Source organism: Aedes aegypti, chromosome 3, assembly GCF_002204515.2.
Source record: "Aedes aegypti strain LVP_AGWG chromosome 3, AaegL5.0 Primary Assembly, whole genome shotgun sequence".
NCBI lineage: Eukaryota > Metazoa > Arthropoda > Insecta > Diptera > Culicidae > Aedes > Aedes aegypti.
This window is the reverse complement of record NC_035109.1, coordinates 274,083,009-274,097,620: the sequence shown is the minus strand read 5'-3', so window position 1 is coordinate 274,097,620 and position 14,612 is coordinate 274,083,009. Positions and strand designations below refer to the sequence as shown.

Sequence of the window (14,612 nt, the reverse complement as noted above, 5' to 3'; positions counted from 1 at the left end):
TCGCTTTCTGATCGACCAATCTGGGAAATGGGTATGTGCCAATAATGTGTTGGGCTTAGAATTACTTGAAAAATTGCGGAGAATGCTGCTGCGTGAGAAATTGGTCGAACATGAATTGCTGGAAGGGTTGACATTAACTAAATATTCAAAACGAGCTATTGATAATCAATAGTTTTCTTTATTATGACGGTAAATTTCTGATCCATGGGTGCCAACATTATTACAATTGTTCAATGAGAATGTCTTTTCAAAAGCATTCTAAATATGTCGTAATTTTGTTACATGTGATAATTTTGCTAATCAAAGTGTTCCCATAAAATATGGAACATCAAGGACGCTGTTGGAAATAGCACTCTATTTTACAATCGTTGTGAAATGTTGAGCACTCACCCCGACGGCACTGCTGCAGCGTCCGCGTGTACAATCTCAAATGGTTGAGTCATAAATTATTCATGACAAATGAAATTTTGTATGAAGCTATGAAATTTATTTAGGAATATAAGAAATTACATATAAAGTCGGAAATATTTCTCTTTTAACTCTTTTTCACTAATTTTATGGCCCTGAAAAGGGCCGATGGCTTTGTTAGCTTTGATGCTCTTACAGATAAATAACACTGCGGGATGTTATCAGTTGATTGTCATGGTAAAACGGGGAATCCTCAACTCAAATGTATAAATTTGAGCAAGTTATTTGCTTAAACGACGAACCGAAAGTTTCTTGACGTGGATGGCGCACAACAGTAACAGGTAGTGGATCACCGGGATTAAGTCGAAATCTGATGATGGTGGCGATGACGATGGCTGGGTGAACGCAAACAAGCGGTGAAGCACAAAGCGAGAATGACTCGCCCGACCGTGTTCACAGTTCGACCGCAAATTTTCCTGTGGATTGCTTCCTCCTCCTCTTCTTCTTCTTCTTCTTCTTGGCGGTGGCAGCGGCGATGACTTTGGCTTCGGACGGCATCTTATCTCGCTCGCTCGACAGTTTGATTTGAGCGAAGCAAGACAAACGGGGAGGTCCTTCGCTATCGATGTCTGTGCCTGAGAAGCACGCCCGGTCAGAGCCAGACAATCTATTGCCTGCTGAGATGCGATCCAAGCGGAGAATGGAGAGCAAATGACGTCAAATTTTCTCTAGCACCCCTATTTATAAATTTGCTTGAAATCAACGTTCTCTTTTAAAACAGTTATTAAACTATTTGGACAGGTATGTGGGATTCAGTAAGTAAACGACATGACCATTTGATGTCTTGTCTTTCAATTGAGATGCCATTCAAGGAATTTCGTTAAACCAGCAAACAGTTATGAGAGTTCAAAATATTTCATGCCAACGTAAGGCTCTTGGTTTTGAAATTCCAATTTCACTCCTGTATAGAGAATTTTTATTTTACTTTCAAACTGTGCGGCATAATCAAATGCAAACGCATTCAGTTCCCGATGGTTAGTGCCTGTGCTTTTACTGTTCATAAGTCGCAAGGTGGAACTTTCCCCGAGGTCGTGTACGACTATGACAAAAGCCAGGATCAGCAATTGATATATGTTTGTTTGTCGCGGGTTACTTCACTGCAAGGACTATTTTTGACAAACTCATCCAATATTTTTAAGTTCCATCACGCCGAAGGCAGCAATTCTCCCAAGAAGGTTGACTTGAGGAATGAGCTGCAGCGCTTAGGCAATCATCGATTAGTGACGCTTTGAGACGAACTGCGTGAAATACTGGATCATAGCGGCCAAGCCTGCATATTGATGAGTATCAAAGTACAGAGCCTATAGCTCATGCAATGGATATTGCTACAGACCAAAGCACTGGACCGATTCTATCGATTCTCACGATCGAAGCACCCGAGCTATCAAACATCTAATCTACTGGAGGAGTTTGGCGAACTACAGCTGGAGCCAGAAATCGATCACCCAACCAAGCAACACAAGGAAGCAACGATTAAACAAACAAATTCAATCATCTGGCATTATTCCTGGAACACCAAACACTGGTTCTCGGAACCACAGAACGACAAATGGTTCTTTTCAGGACTACCAAAATGAGTCTAAAAATAGTTAACTTCTGAAGACTTCATCCGATCAATAACAACACAAAACTAGTACACTTACAAATTAATACACATGACAAATCAAATTATTAATTTTCGTAGTTCTACGTCAACCCCGCGGTAATGTAATAGACATTACCCACCCCAAATTTTTTTATTTCGCGTCCTAGACCTTTCGCGTCTGCGGCAAAGTTTTAGAACGACTAAAAATGCGACAATTTGTCGAAGACTCCAAAGTTTTAGGACTTCAAATAATAAAGTTACGGTAAAAAAATGTGTAGATCACTTAAATTTTATGTTTTTATACTTTTTGCGTCAAAATCGTTAAATGTTTCATCATGCGTCACTTGAATTCGATAACATGCATGCACTGCACGAAATAAAAACCATGTTTTTATTTGAATATTTCAATTTTTGAACAAATTATTGTAAAAATATCATAATTTTTAGCATAACTTTACTCAAAAAGTTGCAAGTATTTGCAAAAACTTATCAATGTTTCTAAATACGCTATATTTCATCTACCAAAGGTCAACATTTCTCTGATGTATATTTTGGTATACATGTGATATCTAAATTTAAAATAACCATCTTTTTCATAGAAAATAAATAGACTTATTATTAATTTTACCATTATACTGCAAGGTTATCGACACATTGCGTCTGTTATGATTAGATAGTCAGGCACTGTTTTGCAAAATTTGTAATACATTCTGTGAAATGTGATTTGTGTCAGAAAGAACTGTATTGTCATGGTCATAACAGGCTGTAAAAATAAACTATAGTAGGCCACAGCGAAGTTCCAACTGGGCTGTTGCTGGGGAAGACAAAAGAGCCACACAACAATATGAAAATTTGTAGATACTTAAACACCTGACTAACAAAAAGTATTTGATTAACAAATATTAACCGGCACAATGTGTCAAAAATCTTGTAGTATAATGGATAAAATAATAATAAGTTAATTGTATTTATATGTATAAAATGATTATTTTAAATTTTGATATATCATATATTTTTTTGAAATATGCATCCGTGAGCTTTCGACATTTGGAAGATGAAATATTGCGTATTTCCGAACATAGATAATTTTTTGTAAAAACTTGCAACGTTTTGAGTAGAGTTATGTTAAAAATTATGATGTTTTTACAATAATTTGTTTGAAAAATTAAAATATTCAAAAAAAAAAAAAGATTTTTTTTGTACGGTACATGCATGTTATTAAGTGACGCATGGTGTTTAAAATGAAAAATTTTACTTGTTTAAAGTAAAAAGTATGAAAAACGTTAAATTTAAGTGATTTACATATTGTTTACCATAACTTTGTTTTTTTTTCAATCCTAGAACTTTGGAATACATTCCAGCAAGAGTTACTATCAAGATTCTGTAAGGAATCCTTAGCTGAATAGCTTGAAGCTATTCCTATGATTTCTCCATGAATTTAACTAAGTGTTTACTCAGGAATTAAATATAGATATTTTTCCTAATTAATTCTATGTTACTTTCTCTAGTAATAGCTTCAAAAATTCAAGGGTTACTTGTGTAATTCTAATTGTGACTCTTCCAGGAAAATATTTCGGGTTTTTTTTCTTACAAAAACCACCCCAAAGACACGCCTTAAAAAACCTTAATTTTTCTTCAAGAAGGTCTTTCAAACTGCTAATGTTTTCTTTTCTGGAGTTTATTCGACGAAAAATAGAGAACAAAATAAACACAAATACAAAAGATCAGAAAAAATTGTGAAATAATTTAGAAAATTATTTTACACACATTTTCTACGGATAACGAAAAAAGTGAATCAAATTATGGATTTTCTACTTCGGCTATGACGATGAGCATAAATTTTTAATTAGAACAATTTTATGATCAATTTAGTTTATTGAAACATCTCTAATCACAGTGCGAACCCTTTGGACAGCTATCAGACACCGAAGGCAGTCTGTAATGATCAATATTGTAATTTTAATCTCGGAACGATATAAATTAAGATTTTAATGTCGATTTTAATAACGATCCAACTAATATTGGTCGAGAGGCTCCGTCGGGGGTTTGGATGGTCTGAATGGAATTTGTTCGGATTGTCCATAAAAATACGCTCACCAGGAGAGCGCACTCCGCGAGCTAGTAGTAAACTGCAACTCGATACGATAATTAATTTATTAATATAAGTTGCTTTTAATTAGTTTTTAACTGCAAATGGCCCTCATTCAGAAACATCATTACCAAACGGACGACTCTGTTCCCGACCCAACGAGAGTAGGGGAAGACGGGGTAAGACCACCCGCTAAAAGCAATTCAATTTGTAAATCAAAATGAAGAATCAATAGATTATTTTCGTAGGCAGCATGTCGCAGCATTTTCATTGGCGTTTTATTAGTGTAAATTTATTTGTTTTTAAGACTTGAACAAGTAATTAAAAATTACGACGGAGTAAAAACACTCACCTACGGGCAGTGTCTGCATATTTCAATATACAGTCAACAACGCCGATCCTCAGTAGGCTCCGTCATCGTTGAATTCTTCTTTTTGTGAAAGTTTGTTTGACAATACATGCACGAATCTGGTAGAACGTGCATTCAGTTTTTCAATTACTTTTGCTACACTAATTCTCATCCACTACTGACATTCAAATTCAATTTCACTAGTGAAAAAAATCATTTCCGTCAGAATACCCCACAAAAAATCCGCAAATTGCAAAAGTTGTATTTTTTTATTAAAAGACAATCATGATTCATCAACTGGAGGCATCACATTGCCGTTTTCTTACACCAGTAATATAAAATTCATTTGTAATTTTTTATATTCAATTTTCAATTTCAGTGCCTCTAGGTGAAACTGAATTTTGAAATGACACCAACAGTGGGTGAAACTGAATGTGTGCGTGTGTTGCACCCACTCTCTTTCTCGTCGCATTCGCACTCGAAGTCAGATTGGCTTCTTGCTAGCGGAGTTTGTTTTTGTTCGTTTTCGCACTGATCGGGTATCATTCGGCTGAATTTTTACGACACTGCCTACGGGATCATCATCACGATTTTTATACCAAATTTTGTGAAAATAAAATACAAAAAAAAAAAATCACGGTGATTCTAAGAAGTATGATGCATTATGGTTTCTACGTTTTTAAACCTAGAACCTCTATAAAATTACTTTTCTATAAGCACTACTGATTTTCTGATGCTTCAAAACAGAGCAATTAGTAAACACCACAGCAAGCATAAAAAACACAAAAATTTAAAAAAAATAGTAAAATATAAACAAAATTGTTAAGCCAAACATGAGCTGGTCTCTCCCCGCCATCCCTTATATCTACCTCTCACGCTCCCGCCGCAGTCGCCTAATTACGGGTTTTATTATCATCACCATTAAACGCACTGATACCGATCGAAGCGGCTAAAGGCTGAGGGGGTTCTATTTCTTCTGCTGGCTGATTATTTGCTTCGCAACGCATATATCCCCCTTGCCATTCGCGACTCTAATCTACTGCTACATCTTCACCTCTCTACAGACATTAATTTGCGTTGTAGCTCAGGTTATGTTTGTTTGTCTGCGCTCCGAGTGAGCCAGCAGTGTGGTTGCTGCTTCTCACAAATCTTTTGAATCCACAGGGGTTCATCGAGTGAGCAGTCCGTAAATTAATGGCATTTTATTAGGTGAGTAGAGGCAGTATGGCGATGTAGGATAGAGACGATAGGTGAGCGCTGGTGCTTTAAGAACTAGATCCATCAGAAGCGGGCGAGGTGCGATAGATGGGAAACAGTCAGTGTGATTTGGTGCTAAAAATGTAGAAGATGTGAGCCTTCGTGGCGCAATCGGTTAGCGCGTTCGGCTGTTAACCGAAAGGTTGGTGGTTCGAGTCCACCCGGGGGCGGATTATTTTTTGACGTTTCACTCGTTTAAAATTTTGGGACAAATAAAAGTTCTCATTCGCGCCACTTTTTATACAGCTTTTTGATTGCAAAGTGAATAACGAATGTACTCAAAAAAGTAGTTGTTTTTCTGAAGGTTTCAAATACTTATAGCATTTGTTCAAGAGAAATATGACATCTATTAATAATACCAGGAAGAAGATATTAGTTATAATAAACTTTACTTCCTGACAAGACATTTTTCAGCACTGATTAGAATACGAATTTTATTTATACCGGATTATAGTACAGAAAAAATGTTCAGTCTATTAAAGGTACGCCAACATTTTTCTTCCAAACTTCTCATGCGTACATTTTAAGTTTAGATCTTTTATCTTTTTCACTATCTAGAATTAATCCAACACGTTCAGGAAAAGGACTTTTCTAATATTTGTTTCCATCACTATCATTTTTTTTATTTACGTCTCTTCTGGAAACCAACATTTGACAGTAATGAAAATATGAGTTCTCACAATACATTAAAAAAATATGAGAATTTGATTTTTTTCGAAACATATTTTGTGGTTTGTTCCCCTGACTCATTTTTGTAATCAAATTTTCGTACTTTTTTTGCTTCAATTTCCATTGTTTTCAGGCAATTTCAATAAAATTTAGACACAACATCATAACAATAGAGTAAGGTGGGGCAAAAGTTTGAACTTAGTGGTATCATCAATATTTCCAGACAAACAATAGCAGTGGAAACAAAATAAATACCATTCTTCAATATATTGGCTATAATTTTGCTGAACAAACTTGTGTTAAAATATTTACCTACTTTTAGTTATAACAGTTTCAAAATTGATTGTCTTAAACCAACTTACAAAGGCATACATTTTACAAGCCGTAAACTTTTGTTTGCCGAAAAATACAACTAAATTTTCATCAAAAAATTGCGCAAAACAGGGTTAATTGTAAATAGCAGTTTTTCGCAAAACTTAGTTAAAATGTACAATTTTGGTTACATTTTTCGTACGATCAGACAAATTTTGCTAAATTTGAAGATAATATGTGGATTTTAGTCAATTTGCAAATTTTTCCGTGAGTTTATACATGAGTCGAACTTTTGCCCCGCTGATTCGAACTTTTGTCCCACTATGAGCCAAAAAATGTTTCCAAGCATTTATGCAAAAACTAATACACCTTAAAGCATCCTTATGATATGCCTAGAAACGCCCTTACATTCTTCTTCTTCTTCTCCTTGGCATTAACGTCCTCACTGGGACAGAGCCTGCTTCTCAGCTTAGTGTTCTTATGAGCACTTCCGCAGTTATTAACTGAGAGCTTTCTTTGCCAAAGTTGCCATTTTCGCATTCGTACATCGTGTTGCAGGTCCAATTATACTCAATGTCCAGGGAAGTCAAGAAAATTTTTATTACGAATAGATCCTGGACCGACCAGGAATCAGACACCTTCAGCATGGCTTTGCTTTGTAGCCGCGGACTCGAACCACTCGGCTAAGGAAGGCCCTAAACGCCCTTACATAAAATATTGAAAAACATTTTATCTTTATTCGGTTCCATGCAACGAAAGCTTGGGCAAAAATTACAACATTTACGTCGAAAAACAACAAAGAGCCATAAATTTTCTAAATCTCAATCGATATTGATAATAGTTGTAGTGAAAGTCTCTTACTTGAATAATATTCGAACCACCATAACATTTATAAGGTTTATTTTTGCCAAGCTTTTTTGCGGGTCTACTAAATTTTTGCATGAATCGTAACCCTATGATAGATATAAATCATATACATTCTATTACAGTGGACAAAGTGGAGTAAATAATGTGACTTAAATCCAGTTAACGGTTTTGACGGATTAAAAAAAGTCTAAAGATTTAATTGGTGGTGTAAGAGGTCCAAAATTAACCATGAGAAGCTGCTTTTGCATTTTATTTATTATTTATCCTGTAGCATGCTTTTCGTAGGGTTCTTCTAAGACAGACCTGCCCAACCTTTTTGAATCGCGGGCCAAATCTCAGAAACAAAATTGTGAGGCGGGCCGAACTTTTTTAAATGCAAAATTTCGGGTTAAACCTAATAAAAGTAATTAATGTTATTTTTGGGGAAATCAAAAATATACTTTAATTTCTGTTATAATTTTGCCTGAGATTCTATGAAAATTGTGCTCATGATTACGTCGAATCCAGGATTCTTTTGAATATTTTGCCCTGAACCCTGTGAGAATGTTGCCCAGGATTTTATAGAAAAGCATTCTCAGAAGTCCATCATTAATTCTTACATGATTTTGTCAGAATCTCATCTAATATTATTTGAAAATCCATTTCAGGGTTTTCTCATAATGAAGCCCCAAATTTGGCGAGAATTTAGTGCAGAATTCTGTGATAAATGTTTTCAGGATTCCATCAGAACTCAACCCAATACTTATTTGAATATTTTTGTTCTAGAATCAGAAGAAGTCTGTTCTGCTCAGAATTCTGTTAGGAATCCATGAAGGATTATGTGAGAACCTTTCCAAGGCTAATGCTCCAGATTCAGTGATAATCTTGGCTAGGACTCTGTAGTACTACTAAGAATTTAATGTAAATCTTGCTCCACATTTTGTGATAATCATGCCCAAGTTTTCCGTTATAAATAATAAATTTTCCGACAATTTGTTATAATTTTTCATGCGCAGAAGTTTGCGGTTATCCTGAGATTGTTTTTTTTTAGCATACACTTTTTGTCGAAAACATTTGTTCGAACTTGATATAAAAATCAGATTTGTTCATTGATAGTGAAAGAAGTTATTTGCAATATAGTTTTTTTTTTCTTGAGAGTGAAGCATTTTGAGTCATTTAAAAAAGCAAGCAAATTTAGGATCGCAAACTAAACTTTAGAATCTTCTTAGAATATGGCTTAAAATTTTAGAATGTAGAGTTGTAATAATTGGCCCTGGAATTTTTTAACGTACGTTGGACAGGCCCGTTCTAAGAGATTCTTTGAGAATTGCTCATAATTTTATCTTCAATTTCTCGCGAAGAATTCTGCAGCAATTATTTCAGTTATATCTTCAAAAGCTTGAGACTCTTTGAAATATTTGATCAAATTTGCTGATTGAGTCACTTCATGATTTTTCCTAGAATTTAAGCAATGATTCCTCCATAAATTACTACAATGATTTCTTTTGGATTTTTCCTTGAATTGCACAAAACATTCGTAGTAATATTTCACTAATGACATCTCCTGCAATTGTTCAACGGATATTTTAAGCATTTGTTTGGGAATCATACCTGTAACCCCCTTCAGCGTTATGAAATTTGTGAACAGGTTCTAAACAAGAGCACTCACTTGAGGCGGGCTGATTGCTGATGTTTGAAAGTTCTAAATCTCCTCTCAGGTCTCTGTAATTGAGAGAAATTACCACGGTTTCATATAGGACGCTCACTTTCAAAAACTTACGCTCGACACAAGTGGCTTTAAGCACGGCTAGTGTGTGACACTCGCTCTCTGTCATTTCTCACACTGTGGAACTGAATGCGAATGCTGCAATCGTTCAGTTTCGTTTGAAATTTGAGCACTGAGATTAAAACTTGTCAGCTCTGCTCAGAATTCCAAACGTTAGTCCAGAGGTACCTCTAAGACTATTTTAAGAGTTATTTTAAGGTTTGTCCTTGGTTTATTTCAAAAATAACATTACAAATTACTACAGTAAGCTAGATCTTTCTCAAAGATCACTTAAATTCATTCAAGAATTAATCGAAGAATGACATTAAAAGCTCCTCCACAGTACTAAGAATAATTTGAAGAAGAATCTTCTTTTGGGATTCCATTAAGCACACTTCAAGAAAGTCCATCAAAATTTCATTCAGAGATTTCTATATAACCTCTCCCAAGAAATCTTGGAAAGTATCACAACGAGTGTCTTAAGGAATTTCTTCTAGAATTGCTTAAAAATGTCTAATGTAACATTTCATGAAACCCAAGAATAAATATTCTGAGGAATTCCTGGTTGAATTCTTTGTGGAATATACAAAAAACATTACACAAACTCTTAAGGAATTCGCCATTTAATTGATGAAGACATTCCTACGATTATACTCTATGCCCAGGGAAGTCAAGAAAATTTCCATTACGAAAAGATCTTGGACCGACCGGGAATCGAATCCAGACACCTTCAGCATGGCTTTGCTTTGTAACCGCGGACTCTAACCACTCGGCTAAGGAAGGCCCCTCATGGGAACATTAAAATGTTTCTTATCGTCGTATTACATTTTGATGCATCGCAAGGAATGCCCTCATTTGAATACAATCTTTTTGGAACTCAAGAAAGTAATGAACGAAAAAGCTCGTACTATTGCTATCATCATAGAGTGTTCAAGAACGCTGGATTAATTGAAACAACGGCCGAAACTACTAAATTTTACCAGGGGATGCACGACTGCCTAACATCTTACACTCCACATAGCTTACTATGATTTTTAGGAGAGATTCTACACAAATACTTCTCAGAATCAGAAGATCTCTGTTAGATTCCTCCCAAAAACTTTATAAATTACTACGGAAATTTTATGCAGATTGTTTGTAAAAACATGATTCGACATTGAAGTTTTTCCAGCAATTTATGTATGCTAGTCAAAAAAACAAGCCAACCGTCTATGAATTTTGTTAATTTTTCTATTAGACTGAAAAATAATCTAAAAATACCGTTAAAAAACTTGAAAACAGTAGTAATTTTTAGTACACCTATCTCAAAACCGACTAAAATGTCACTTAAACCCTTTTGCGTTTGGACTCCTCAAATGTAATTGGTTATATTCTGACGTTCTTAAAAATATTCTAGCAAGATCTTGATCAGACACTAAGCAGATTCCGTTGAAAAATATCGGTAATTTACTGACATGATTGTTGCAGGATCTCTTTGGATATCTAAATGGATATTTTGAGACCCTTGGCAAATTGTTAAAGAATTTCTGTTGGTGGTTTCCTGGTAGGATCCTTGGTAAAATTTTTAGCTACAGTTTGGCAAGGAGGATTCTTACTGTGAATTTTGTCAGACTTCAGACAATAACCTTGAGAAAATTACTATCAGAGATCCAATCAAACCATTATAAACCTTTGACGAGTGTTTGGCAAATTAAAAGTTACTTGCGTAGTCGACACACCCAAGTGTCTTCGAAAAAGTCACAGATTTTTGTATTAGCAAAAACTTGTTATATTTGAATATCTACTCAAATCCGCTAATCAGATGTACCTCTAGATCTTTCGAAAAATACGATAAATAATTTTAAGAGCAGCAATTACGATCAATAATACTAGTATATGTTTACTTTAATAAAAGGAAAATGTCTTTTTCATGGATTATTAATTAAAAAATACAGTCTTCAAAATAAAAATTCAACCTTTTTTTTCTCAAATTTTGAATATTCCGAACACTTATCATTGAACAATGATAAAAAACATTCAAATTTCTCTACGGGATGATCAATTTCTTTACATTACATAGTGACTCGTGAAGCCCAAGCAGGACGGTTCGTTTTTGCGTCGTCAGATAGGTTTTGTTTTTTGTTTCGCGCGTGTTTTCGTCGACGGAGAACTTTATGTTTCCTGTTTTCGCGCGACTTGCTGGGTAGTGCTTCGTGAAGCCCAAGCAGGACAATTCGGTTTTGCGTCGCCGGAGGACTTTTATTCCCTGTTTTCGCGCATCTTGCTGGGTAGGTGTTTCGGAAAGCCGAAGCAATATGGTTTGCTTTCGGGACGCTAAGAAGATTTTCGCGCTGTTCACGCTGTGTGAGTACGAAGAGACATTTGTGTTCCGTCGAGGATGAATTACTGACTGATGAGTTCATTTTATGCTTATGATATTATGGACCCGCAGAAATAAGGACAAACATTTTTTTCAAATATATTTTTTCTCAATCTCCAAGCGTCACGACTAATGTTTGAATAGTGTGCTGTGTTTATAAACATCCTAAGAATCCAGCGCCACACATGTCATTATGACAGTTATGTCGGATACGAGTCACACGTCGCGTGTCCCACACGCTCGTTCCGATCTAGTGAGCGCGCGACAATAACACATTTTTTCATGAAAGCGTTACTTTTATGTAATATTCAAACAAAATTTGTATGGTTCGTCACTACAAGTGTCGGCATTATTCCTGTTTCATATGATTTCAAATATATACATGTAATTTTCTGTTTTCGCCATTAATAAAAAACTTCTTTTGAATTGTCCGACATTATAGATGTTGACGTATTTGTTTAATCTTCTTCTCGAGACAAAAATACAAAACTAGCTTTAAGTATAAGTCGTATATTTTCCCCTTGATGCAGAGGTATTCTCGATCTCTAGAAACAACAATCATTACACCCTAACATTCTTTCCCCATCCCAACTGACTGTAAGGATTTGTCCGGCGCCGTTATTGATCAATAATATTAAATCTGCTAAAATTTCACTTCGAGAGTAAGCGGAAACTCCCATTCCTTATTCATTTGGATTGTAGTGCAATTCTTACTAGTTCCGATCAATCACGGAGTAGCAACCATTGACATGTACAGTCAGTGTATGCTTTGCTATGCTATGCTAGGATGATCAATTTATTTACATTACAAATTCTTAACAATAATCATTTGAAAAAGAAACTATTGAAATCCCTCCTGTTCGGAAAATGAGTTATTTTCGAAATTTTCTACAAAATGGAACTCAAAATTGAAAAATGTTATGATTCTCAGAGGAATTCAAGAAGCAATAATTAAAAAATCCATGATGGTATTTCTTGGAAAAACTTTGCCTAGAGAAATGCTTAGAGGTAATCTTGCTAAATGACAGAGAATTCCTGCAGAAAGACGTCAAAACTTAATGAAACATTTTCTGATAGAATTGAATGTATGTATGTATAACCCATATAGGCCTGAGTGAAAGCATATATACTAAAAACTATCACAACAAAGTTGTTATTCAAAATTTCATAATTAATCGGCATTTCAAGAGCGCGATAATTTTGAGCAAATAAAATAATTTATTTCACCAGAAAATCAAATTTTGCATGTTTAATATAAGATGTACTTGTGAAACACGTTCAAAGATCATATTTATACCTTTTGCTGAAATTTGATTCTTAAATGACTGTTCGGTTTCACAATTGTCAGAATGGAACAATCAGTTCAACCTCGTTTTTATTATTTTGTCGCAGAAAAATCCATGCGTAGCCAAAAAATTGCATATCAGTCGCTAGTAAAATTCTTATGGAATGACCAACAAGTTACACAAGGCTCGACTTGTTGAACTTTTCTGGTTGAATAAAGGGTGTCCATGATGAAATTGCCACACTATGATACGTTTTAATGTTCAGTCAGTAGTTATGAATTTTCAAAGCTTGAAAATAGTCCAAAAACACATAATTGATTTGAAGCACATCTAAATTTTCTCCAAATTGACTGAAATTTTGACCAGAAGTTCATTTCGACATGAAAAATCAAAATATTCGTTGACTGAGGAACTTCCAGACATTTGAATAGGTCTAGTGTACATGAAAGAGTGCCTACGGTTGATTCACAGGTTGTGCAGAACCTTATGGCCGGGGTTAAGGCCAAGGTGTGGGCATTTGCGTATGGACTGTAAATAAAATACGAGTAAAATGGTAAAATGAAGTTCAATAAATATTTTTCAATCCCTGACAATTTGATGTCAATCAGATGAAAACTCGAATTTTGCGAATCAATTTTGTGTATGGCAATTTCATCGTGGACACCCTTTAGCAGTATTTTTCCATGTTACAATGTATCCTTTGTATCTATTGAAAATGGCTATTTACGTTGCTGAGACTTTTAGTTTTCAGTGAGAATTTTATCAAAAAAATCACAGAGAGAACCTAAAGCAGAAGCAAAGTTAAAATTTGGATGCAGTGTGTTATTATGTGAAGGAAAATGATCTTATTTTCAACACTAATTTATTTATAGATATCATACACTTTAAGGCAGCAAACATCAAAAAATTTCAAAACACAATATGACGCTATCCTTCCAACGGTATCTGAAGCCGTAAAGTTGTTTACCCACACGTCACACCAACGATATTCTGCGACTTCGCACCACGCTTCTCGTATCGATGACGTATATAGGTAGTGTACCCCACTGTATGACTCATCGCAAGTTCATTCGAACTGTGGATGTGTTGTAGGTCGTGAAACCAAAATAACCCGCTTGTTGCGTTTCTCCAACCCGCTTGGGGCGCTGCTGGGAAAACCCCATCGAATTCGTCGTTCCTTATATTCGCGTGCTCGATACAGCATAGCATTCATTTCAGTTCAGTCTTGATAACGTGTTTGACGCTCAAATTCGTATCGATCAGTGTGTTCACTAGTGAAAGTATTAAGTTTGAAAACACTCTAAAAGCTGATGGTTTTGGCATACGTTGCTGGAATTTGTGCCCCTTGCTGGCCAGGAGTGCTGCACCAAGAGTGCCCAAAGTGTGATCGTGCTTACTCGTTCATCTCCAGCCTTGAACGTCACATCGCGAAGGCTCATCCCGTAACGCTGCCTCCAACACCTGCCCAGCTGATGTTCAATCGACTACGGATGGAATGGCCGATTGATGAAGGATCGGGCCAGAAGTGATATACCTGAGACTGCCTATCGAATCTCATTTTTTGCTTTGTGATATTTTTTTTATTACGTTTATGTGTGTGACCAGTATTATATTTTTATATACAAAT

General features: G+C 35.5%; 1 protein-coding gene and 1 non-coding gene across 2 annotated transcripts in view; one reads left to right on the top strand and one right to left on the bottom strand.

Moving 5' to 3' along the window:
- The window catches only part of LOC5565493 (Krueppel-like factor 12), a 212,191-nt gene that overhangs the window by 154,637 nt on the left and 42,942 nt on the right, over positions 1-14,612 (bottom strand). The window lies entirely within an intron of this gene.
- On the top strand, positions 5,845-5,918 carry Trnan-guu. The gene has a single exon. It is a non-coding gene; the product is annotated as a tRNA-Asn (tRNA).